Genomic DNA, 10,740 nt, shown 5'->3' on the forward strand with positions numbered 1-10,740 from the left:
CTTTAGCTGCAGCCCCTAAATGTTGATGTTACATTTTGGTTATCATTCAGCAAAATTTCCTTTTAAAATAAATTTGGGGGAAAAATACTGATTCTATTTAGAACAAAATATAAAGCAAATCGTAGTTCACTCGGTACACAAATATGGCCAAAAGTATGAAGGAAAAACAGAAAATACCAAGGTTTGGAACATAATGTTGTGGCATTGATTGAAAAAAAAAAAAAACCTTTTTGCTTTGAAATTTGTTAAAGAGGTAAAAAAAAAAAAAATTCTATCTGTCAGGAGTAAAACTGAAATCTAGTTGAGACTCTAGGTGAGATACTGAAATTTTGTTGGTGTGTTTTAGTCTGAGTGGCCCACCTTCTTATCTGCCTACTATCCTCCATTATCTATACGTCCTTCCTCCTCCAGCAATAGAAGGCCTGTTAATTAGTTTAGCAGGTGCATGGCAGCCCAGAATAAGGACTACAATTTCCAGCCTTCCTCACAGCGATGTGTGGCCAGGTGAGTAAGTGCTGCCCAATGGCATGTGAGTACAGGTGAGGCGCCCCTGCCAGGAGATGCCCAAGAAGGGAAGGGTGTGCCCAGCTTCTCTTCTTCTCTCTTCTCACCGGCTAAAATGCAGACTGGATTGCAGTGGACTAAATAAAGGGCCTGGGGATAGTGGAGCAAAAAGGCAGAGGGAGACTGGATGGGTCCCTCATAACTTCACAGACGGGAACTGCCACCCAGCTCAGCTGTTCACATGAGTGAGAAATCAGCTTCCATGTTGTGTAAGCCACTCTCACTACCACAGCAGCCAAAGCTACACCCAAACTAATTCAGAGCCAAAGACACCAGATGAAGACCTATGGACATTCCGATTGGGTCAGTCAAGACTGGGTCTCTCTGGACATGAAACCCAATGGAGGACGCATGCGCAGGTTTCAGAGCTGTTAAACATAAACTGGGCCAGAAATAGAAGGAGCTGACTTTGTGGGTGGAAAAATTGAGTCCTAAACAGATGGAATGAATCATTTGCCAAAATTAGAAGCACATTTTGCTACAAAAGTGTACAGATTAATGGTCTACCCCAAATGCCAAGAGACCACAGGCCACATCCAGCCAGGAGACATGTGACCAGCCCCGCAACACGCAGGTCTGTACAGTTGGTTTTCAGCATTAAAAATGAGAATATTTCACATTATTTAGATCTCCATCTTCCTCTGAGAAATCGAAGACGTGGCAAAGTTGATGTACCTTCCATTGGGCAATTCATGGCCTGAGCAAGCCACAGCTCACCCCCGTAGACTGGCCGGTGGCAGTCCCCACTATCCTGTTGTCCCTCAGCAACGAAGTCAAGAGTCATTGCTATGTACTATCTCTCAGACCGCTGGGCTTTTTTTCCATAGTAAAAACAAATCTCTCTACTCACTTCTCTATTAAAAACAATAAAACAAAAGATACATCAAGAAAGCCATGTGTTCCAACAAAAATAAGAAAGCATAATTCTTTGTGAAAATGAATTCTCCAGGTGTTTACTATGCAAACAAACACATTTGTGTTGGAAAAAATACACTCACACACACTCTTCCTACCTGGCCCCGGTAGGCATTTGAGTGAAGAGCCTGGTTCCCACAGAGCATGGGTACCAGCTCCCCACAACCAGAGCAGGGTTCCCGTGGCCCCTCCATTCACGGGCGGCGGTCCTGCTCACATCCTCCAGATGACATCAGCCCCGCGGCAGCCAAATCTCTGTTCGAAAGGTGCTTTCTATGATTCTTTGTTTTTACCTTCCTAGACCCGAGCCATGTTTGCTTCCCCAACATGTTAACACCGACAGCCGCCGTGCAGACTAAAGAGGCGCCTGCTACCTTCATTATGCGGTTGCAATTGAAACACTCGGGTGACAGACAAAACCCTTCATTTGGGGGAAAATTAATTGTACACAAACAAGAGCGCGTTTCTCGTCTTGAATTAAATTCTTCGACACTCTCTTGGCAGAGAGCTCTTCGGCTGTTTCTTTTCTTTTGGGCATTGAGTCTGCCCCCTTCCATGGGAGATTTTCTTGGCAAACGGGGCCTTTACTGGTAACTTTCCTTTACTTAGCTTCCCTTCACTGGTCATTTGTGACCTTTGCTGAGGCTTCACCTGCTCCGGCCCACCTTGAGCCCCAACCTCCCTCCCCAGCCCTGTCCCTTCTCACGCCGCCCCCTCCCCTCCCCACAAAGAGTAAAACTGTCCCAAGTCCACAGGGGCCGCCCCCCCCAGGCCAGCAGCGGTCTGAGGTAAACGACTGATTAAACATGATGAATCACAGAGCGGAAGATGCAACGCGGGGAAAGAGCTCGCTTTAGCCGCAACTCTGAAATTTATTGCCAAGCGCCACAAATAATGAAATCATCAATCTTCCATGGGCTAAAAAAGGAACCCGCCGCAAACCAGTTTGAAAAGGGCAGTGAGGAAAAGTCCTGCCTCCTCGGAGCAATGTGTAGCCTGGCTGCTCTGTGACCTCGCCGCCCAGCTAATCCGCCCCGGGCACCCTGGGCACCACGCAGAGGGGACGCCCCAGACCCCAGGGGTCTTCCCTGAGGGGATGACCCCTAACCCACCATCTGCAGGGGTTGAATTGTCCTTGACCCTAAAACTGACCAACTCACTTAAGACTTACACCCTCAGCCCCCAGGAGGCAAGGAGGCCAGGCAGCCTCTGCCTCTTCGGTTGTGGTCACACTTAGGTGTTACTGACATAAAACAACTCCGGTTTCATCGCTTGACTGGGAACATCTCAATAACACTAATACTCCCCCTGGAATCCTGGAATCTGGGATGGGAGTGCATTTCAAGGCTGCCAGGATCTAGGACACACTTGCAGAACCTTCCTCATCCTGATGCCCCAACACCTGCTGCAGCACATGCACCAGGCAGAGTCCCAGCAGCAGCAGCAGACAGCCCCACCTCACCGCCACCACCCAAAGGAGCTGGGAAAGGCAGCTTTTAGCTTTCAGGCCTCTGCAGCCCAGGAAGTGTGCGGGATGAAGGTGCCGCCCGCCATGTTCGGCACACACTGACCTTGGGCTGCAGCTACGGCCACTGCAGTGTACACTGGGCTTGGCAGCAACATCTCCAAACTGGGATATTTTGAGTCTCAGGATCCAAGGAGGTGCCTGGAAGTTGGCCAGGGGAAAGACAGGTGGGCTGGACTCCTTTCCTCCCCACTTCCATTCCAAGGCGAAGAGCTCCCCTTTTATTGGTTTCTGCAAATTAGAGCTCAATGTAAGATTCTCTGTAACAATAAGAGTGTGGAGGCTAAAAAGGAGTTAGAACATAACTATCAATAATCTACATCATCCTCCTAATAGAAAAGCTGCTAAGTTATATTACACGGTTTCTGAAGCTGTGGTTAGGTCCCCACAACAATGATTTGGAGCTCTTAATATTAGATAGACGACCAGTGTCTGTTTTAATTGTATAAAACTATTTGGTGTATATTAAGGAAAAAATAGCACATCGAACATATGATTTCAGTGATACTATTGCCTAAGATGAATAAAAAGGTTTTTTTAAGTAAATTCATTCAAAAGAAAAATTTCCATGATATTAGAGGCAGCATACGCAAATAATATAAGTCAAGAAGATAGATCAGGAATGTCTGAGGTTTGGGAAACTCATGGTCTTAGATATGCACCCTGTCCACTTGCTGGCCACGTGACAGTGGACGTGTTGAACGGCCTCCCTGGACTCTGGATCCTCATATATGACATCACGAGGTCGCCACACCTCGGTGGATTCTTTTCTTTTGAGTACAAAGACTGGTTTGGTCGTGGATGCCAGGAGTGGGGTGGCTGCACAGGCTGCCCCACAGTTCCTGCTGCTGAGACCTCCTGGGGTGGCCCTGGACTTGTCCTCTCTACTCCTGGTCCCCAGCCCTTCCTGTACCTGAGAACACCCCATAGAGCCCTCCACTACGTCCGGTTTGGATCGAGTCAGGCATCTGTCACTCAGAGCCAAAGGACCCTAATGGATATAAATGGCTCCAGTCTAGACTGTCCCAGCTTCCTGGATCATGTCCCAGATCCGGTCCCTCTGGCCTGGTTGCACCTTTGCATGTCCTGCTCTTTCCTCCTCACTCTCCCACCTTCCCTGCCCAGCTCAGCTCATGTGTCAGCTCCCCTTGGGAGACCTCCAACCTCCCCTCTCTGGGCTGAGTGGCACCTGCTCACCTGGACAGGTGGACCTGCAGCCCTGCTTCCCCCTGAACCAACAAACCACAGCAGGGTCTGGGTGCCATCACCTTCCCCAGCCGGGGGACTGGTAGAACACAAGACTCCCCGCTCCAGTAACAGGGTGTAGACAACCTGCTTTGGCTCATTCATCCCCATACGCTTCCTCTTTCTGTATGAACATCCTCTTCCCCCAACACTGACGTCCTTGGCTTTGTAGCAAATCATTTGATCATGTCCCAGCACACGTGCAGCCATGGGATGACCCTAATGACACGTGTGGGATACCCCAGCACACATTTTACAGGTGAGGGGTGAACACCATGGCTGCAATCACACTCCAAGCTTTGTTTTCCACCACTAGAACATTCTAAGGAATGTCTGGAAGCTTGTAGCATCCACCAATATACTCTTGATTGTAAATTCGTCATAGCTGGTAAGTTCTCTGGCTTGAGCGTATCTCCATAGAACTATGGGAATGACCTTGGATTTGCTCTTGACTCCTCTCTCCCCCTCACATCATTTTCAACTGATCAGCAAATCCTGCCAGCTCTACTTTCAAAATAAACCCTGAATCCGACCACTTCTCCCCACCTCCACCTCCCCACCCTGGGCCAGGCCGTCGGCATCTGCCGCCTGGAATATTCCAGCACTTGCTCATGGCCCCGTGTCCATACTGCTAAGAAAGAAAAAACACTGACCATTGAACTACAACACAACATTAGTAATAAGAGGCACTCTGATTTTTAGATATTAACACGTGAAAACAAATTGTGTGGCCGGGCTTGGTGGCTCACACTTGTAATCCTAGCACTTTGGGAGGCCGAGGCAGGGGGATCACTTGAGGCCAAGAGTTTGAGACCAGCCTGAGCAAGAGCAAGATCCCATCTCTACAAAAAATAGAAAAATTAGCCGGGCATGGTGGCGCATACCTGTAGTCCCAGCTACTCCGGAGGCTGAAACAGGAGAGTCGCTTGAGGAGTTCAAGGTTGCAGTGAGCTATCATGACGCCACTGCATTCCAGCCTGGGTGACAGAGTGAGACCCTGTCTGAAAAAAAAAAGAAAAAACCAAATTGTGCATTTCCGAATCAACAAAATACAGGATGAATGTATTTGCTTTTTGCCTCCCTCCTCCACTGAAGGGTACCCCCCAACGGCAGGGACGTTGTCTGTTTCCTTCCCTGTTGCATCCTGATGTTTGTCTCATGGGTAGGGGCTCAAGAAATACTTTTTGGATGAAGGAACGGCATGCAGCCAGACATCAGCACGCCTGTTCATTAGGGCATAACCCTGGCACGAAGCACGTACCCTCTTCCTGCGACTATCAAAAACGTCCCACCCTGGAGCTGAGCCTTCCAGCACAGCCTCCGTCTTCCCTCCCAGCCCGAGCCCCCGGCCCAGCTGAAGGCAGAAGATTCCCAAAGCTTCCGTCCCCCCGGCCCCAAACCCCGCACCCCAAGGTCTCCATGAGCTTAGCCCTTCCCCAGTCCCAACACCGCTGCTGGTTAATTTTCCTGCAGACTTGGAATCACGGGAGACAAAGACTTGCAGAAACAAAATGGAAACGCACATAAGAAAAGCCCGTGGGGACTTGCAGAGGCAACGTTCCCACGTCTGAATTACGTGGAATTTTCATGTAGAGTTTCTTCCAGCTCGATGGGAAAAGATTTAAACCCCTTCCTTCGATTTTATTTACCGGCCTGCTGCCAGGACGTGTGTAATTCTTATCTCTGCCACACTTAATTGAGTGCCCGTGTGAAGGAGATAATGTCCCTTTCCTTGGCGTCTGTCTAGGGGAATTAAACGGTTGTGTGTCCATTGCTCTGACTGCGCGGGGCTCCGTGGTCCTCACCAACCCCGAGTCAAGCTTTTCAAGAAGTGGCTTTTGATAAGGGCACAATAATCGCCACCTTCTTTCAGTGTAAAGATGCGGAGCTGGGTAAAATAAGGTTTTTGGTAGGAGCAGAAAACATGGGAACGTTGGTCGTCAAAGAAGTGCAGACAGAGCCGGGAGATGCGGGAAGACAGGAGCTCCGGGTAGGGGTGAGGCTGGGCGGGGTGAGCAGAGGCCTGCAGAGCCGACAGCATGAGGAAACCGAAGCTGCCGACAGAACTGAGATCACCCCGGCCAGAAGACACTCGAGACACCGTTCAAGGACATAAGTATTGAAGGATCATTCGACTAAGTTACCAGGGCTTTTGAGAGATAATGAGACTTTAATCCACCAAGAGAGGCCCCGATGTCGCAGAAAGTCTAAATTAATTCTTCGATTGGCTGTTCACGGGAGAGGATGCGGAAGCGGTTGCCAGACAGAAAAGGTAACCAAAACACTCTTTAACAGAGGCAAAGCGTGTGTGCACGCGTGCAAACATACAGCTACAGAGAGGGTGAGCGAGAGAGAGAGCCGTGGAGGAGCAATGAGAAAAAGCAACCGCGCTAAAGGGAAGTTGAGGTTCTTCATTTCTTGCTGTCGTAACGGGAGCTTCTCTGACACAAATACACGTACGTGAAAAGCCACCTTCAACCTGCCCTCGGGGCCACCGCTGATACCTGCCCGCGGGTCCCAGGCCCCAGCAGGAACCACCAGGGCAGCACCTCGGAGCTACCAGGGAGCCAGCTACAAGGCCACATTCACTGTCCTTTGTCCTGTGAGCCCTGTGTCCCCGACTCCCTGCTCCAGGGCGAGTGCAAAGCCTTCCCGCACCGTCCCTGCGCCCTTCCCCGCTCGAGCCTCACAGACCCGGGTATGAGATCATTTCCCGAGACAAACACGGCTCTCTGTAGTTACATCCTATCCTATTCTTTCTCGGTTCTTCCAATTACCTCAAGGAAAACATCTTGCTTTGGTGCTGATCTGCCTTTAGCAGCTCTCTAAGCCCAGCTTTCATCCTGTCCAAGGAAGAAAGAACAGGCCCCGGGCTTACTGCAGAACGCAGCACCTCTGTTTAGGTTTATTGTTGTCATTCCTATGGTTACCTTCCTTCCCCGCAAGAGATGCTGGTTTCCCATTTACTCTGGTGATACAGTTTTCCTTTCAAATAAAAGTTGCTTAGTGAAAACAAAAATGGGTTTATTTAAAGAAAGCTGCTGAGTGAATCAGAGATCAGCAGAATACAGCCCGAGGACCAGTCGCTGCACGTCGAGTTTTACCGGGAGCCAGCAGCGCTGCTGTGTCTGTAGATTGTCCCTGGCTCCTCGCACCAGGACAGCGGAGCGGAGCAGGTGCACAGAGACCACGAGCCCACAAAGCCCCTCATTCTCCCTCTGCAGGGGGCCCCAGTGCAATAGGAACTTGAGCATGACCCCCAGGAGTTGGAGGCCCAGACGCTTCCGCCACCCCAGCCCCACCCTGTCCAGGCACATCTGCTCCCCATGGGGCAGGGACTGGAGTCTGGAGCCAGAGTGGGAGGTCAGGAGGGGAAGATGGCGTCTGGGAAGAGGAAACACCTGGGTGCTTTTTCTTTTTGGAAGCCAGATGTTGGAATGCCCAAAAATTCCATTTACGGTCAGGCAGTGAGACCATTTCACAAATACTTCTCCACGGAGGGGAACGGGGGTTAGAACCCCGCGCTTTCTAAGAGCACAGCCTCCGGAGGCAGATTCTCCAGGCTCAAATCCCAGCCCACCGCTTACTAGCTGTGTGACCTCGGGCAAGTTATTTAACCTCCCTGTGCCTCAGTTTCCTCATCTGTAAATCGAGGATAATGAGAGTCTCTGTTGCAGAGGATTACTGGACAGGTGAAGGCAGAAAATATCGGTAAAGTGCTCAGCGCAGGGTCTGCCCATAGGCACGAAGGTTTAACATGTCAGGCATCGGCATCATCATCATCATCATCATCATCACACTGGATTTTATATTGACTGTCACCAATTACTATTGATTGATTATTATATTGCATTTGATGACTCTCTGACGACCTTCATTCCTGGTCCTGTCGGCTCTGTGTGTTTTGTGGTGGGATCAATTCCACCCCCTGGATCAGACCTTTCCCTGCAGAAACAGGCTGAGAAGGGCACTCGGAGGTCATCCCCTCACTGTCATCGCTATCAAGCCACAGTGTCACTGAGGTGACAGGTGCCAGCCACCGTCCCCCGGATGGACAGCACTCTACAGTTTACAGAACACCTGCATTCTCATTTCGCCTTCCCAGCATCCACTGCTCCTGGACGGCTTCCCAGCCTCGCCCTGGCCTTCCTGGCCGCCCCCTGCTCAGAGCAGCCCCTCCCCACACGGCACAGTTACAGGGACGCTTTTAACACCTGAACCACCCGGGGCACCTCTCTGCCTACAGCCCTCCAGCGCCCTCCACGGGGACACAGGTCAGGCCCTGCCTCCTCTCAGCTCCCGTCTCTGCCCACACTGCCCCCACGCCTGCCACCCAGCCTCACTGCTGTGTCCCACACCCCGTCCCCAGCTCACCCCCGTCAGGTTCTCTCAAGGGTGACCTTCCCTAAACACGCCCGCCCTCGGCTGGCTCCTTCTCGTCAGACAGGGCAGATCAAGTGGCCCCTCCTCAAAAGGCCTCCAACTGCCCAGGCCAACATTGGCCACCCGTCCCATCTGTCACGTCACTGTCCCCTCCTTTCATGGGACTCAACACAGTCTGACATCAGCCGGTATTTGTGTCATTGACACACTCGCTCTCTGTCTCTCCCACTGGAAGGTATGTTCCGGGAGGACAGGGATGCTGGCAGTGCTGGTCACCACCGCGCACCCGGCACCCGGGGCCCGGCACAGAATGAGCGCTCAGAAACATCTCTCGGGCACGTGGCCCGGGACTGGGGGCAGGCGCAGCTGCCTTCGCTCTCATCGACAGTCATGATGATAACATCACCTGTGTTTACAACCTGCTTTACAGCCTGCGAGCACTTAAGCATCCACCATCCCTGAAAGAGAAAAATAAACACAAATCCAGACGTTTAGCCAGAAAATGACGGGAAGAAGAAAAGGTTTAAAAATGAGCGAGGGATGCGTGTTCCAGAATGGAGTGAGGACGTAGGCTCCTTCCTGGGCTCAAGAGGAAAGAGGCTACCTGAGAGAGAAAGACACTCAAACAGACCATGCTTTATCCTAAAGATTAGCCCAGAGCAGACCGTCAGGGAATCTGTAGTAACGCAAGCTTTGGGATATAATTTTTCAAAAATCAAGAAGCAGGAGAAAAGGCAGCAGCTCTGAGCCTTGAGCCTGGAACGTCCATTGTCCATCTGTGTCTGGCAGCAGCTGGCAGGTGGGCACGTCTCGGGGGGAGCGAGGCCACTGTCCCCCCCACCACCCTCTCTGCTCTCGGTTTAGGGATAACCAACGTTTATGGCTCGTCTCTCCAGAGCAATTCGACGCAAAGCTGCCAATTACAGGCTAAATCTCAAAACGCTTTTACAGAAATCTCACTTCCTAAACCCAAAGCCCTGATTCCTGGGCTGCCTCTTGACCTGATTCATCTGTGACCCGGAACGGCCAGCGGATGACAATGGCTGACACACACCGCAGTTACCGTGTGCCGGGGACTGGGGTTCTGAGCGCTCCGAGTGCGTCCACTCGCTTCACCCTCAGCGGGCCGCGGTCAGACGGTGCCACCGGGATCCGGCTCCCAGATGAGCAGAGTGGGGCTGGGCAGGTCTGAGCCCAGGGCCCTACACTTAGTAGGAGCTTTGTAGATTTTGTGGCCCAAACGAATGAATAATTTAGAAACTGTATAGCTCGGTTTTAGTTTTTATTTTAGAAGCTGGGTAGACGAGCTTTTTCTTGAAGAAACACATTACTGTTAGGTAAACTGCTCTTTCAGACTGTACAGAAATATATGAGGTCAGCAGAGATGGGTGTTAAGGTGTTTTATTGTAATAAACTGCAGGTGCATAAAAGCCCCCTCCCTCCTTTCCCCCGTCAACAGCATTCGAAGACTCAGTAACTTCCTCCCAGAAAATAAGATCCCTCTTTAGCGTTCACTCTTTAACAGATGTAGTACATCCCAGTGAGCATATCTGGACAGGTGGCTGCCGAGATAAATCTCCATAACAGGCCCATCATGGGACTTGGGGCCACCAATGAGATCTTCAACAACTCGTCCCCTCGTTAGCTGTGAGAGCTGCTCGTCCTCATCACAAATAAACCTTGACCTCCAGCATACAACCAGGCTGGGCCTTTCAAAGAGGAAATGTAAACTTCCCAGGGCGAGCTTAAAAAAGATTTCAGGAGGGGGAGTAATCGTGACCACGCCAGGCCACCGTGCAGATGGGCAGAGGCTGTGGGAACAAGGGCAGGGACACACCCCAGCTTGGGACCATGGCACCACTGCACGTTTCCGAAATCTCATCTCCCCGCAAAGCCTGTTCCTCCTGGAGTCTTCCTCATCACAGGAAACAGCAACTCCGCCCTTCCAGTGGTCCAGCCTCCTCTCCCCTCTCCACCACGAATACCGAATACCGCAGGCCAAGCATCCGCCACCTTTCACTGGACTCTCGCAGCTGTGCACCCACTGGTCTCCCTGCTTCACTCCTGTTCTCCATAGAGTTCACCCTTCACGTGCAGCCAGAGGGGTC

Source organism: Propithecus coquereli, unplaced genomic scaffold (assembly GCF_000956105.1).
Source record: "Propithecus coquereli isolate 6110/MARCELLA unplaced genomic scaffold, Pcoq_1.0 Scaffold444, whole genome shotgun sequence".
Taxonomy (NCBI): Eukaryota; Metazoa; Chordata; class Mammalia; order Primates; family Indriidae; genus Propithecus; species Propithecus coquereli.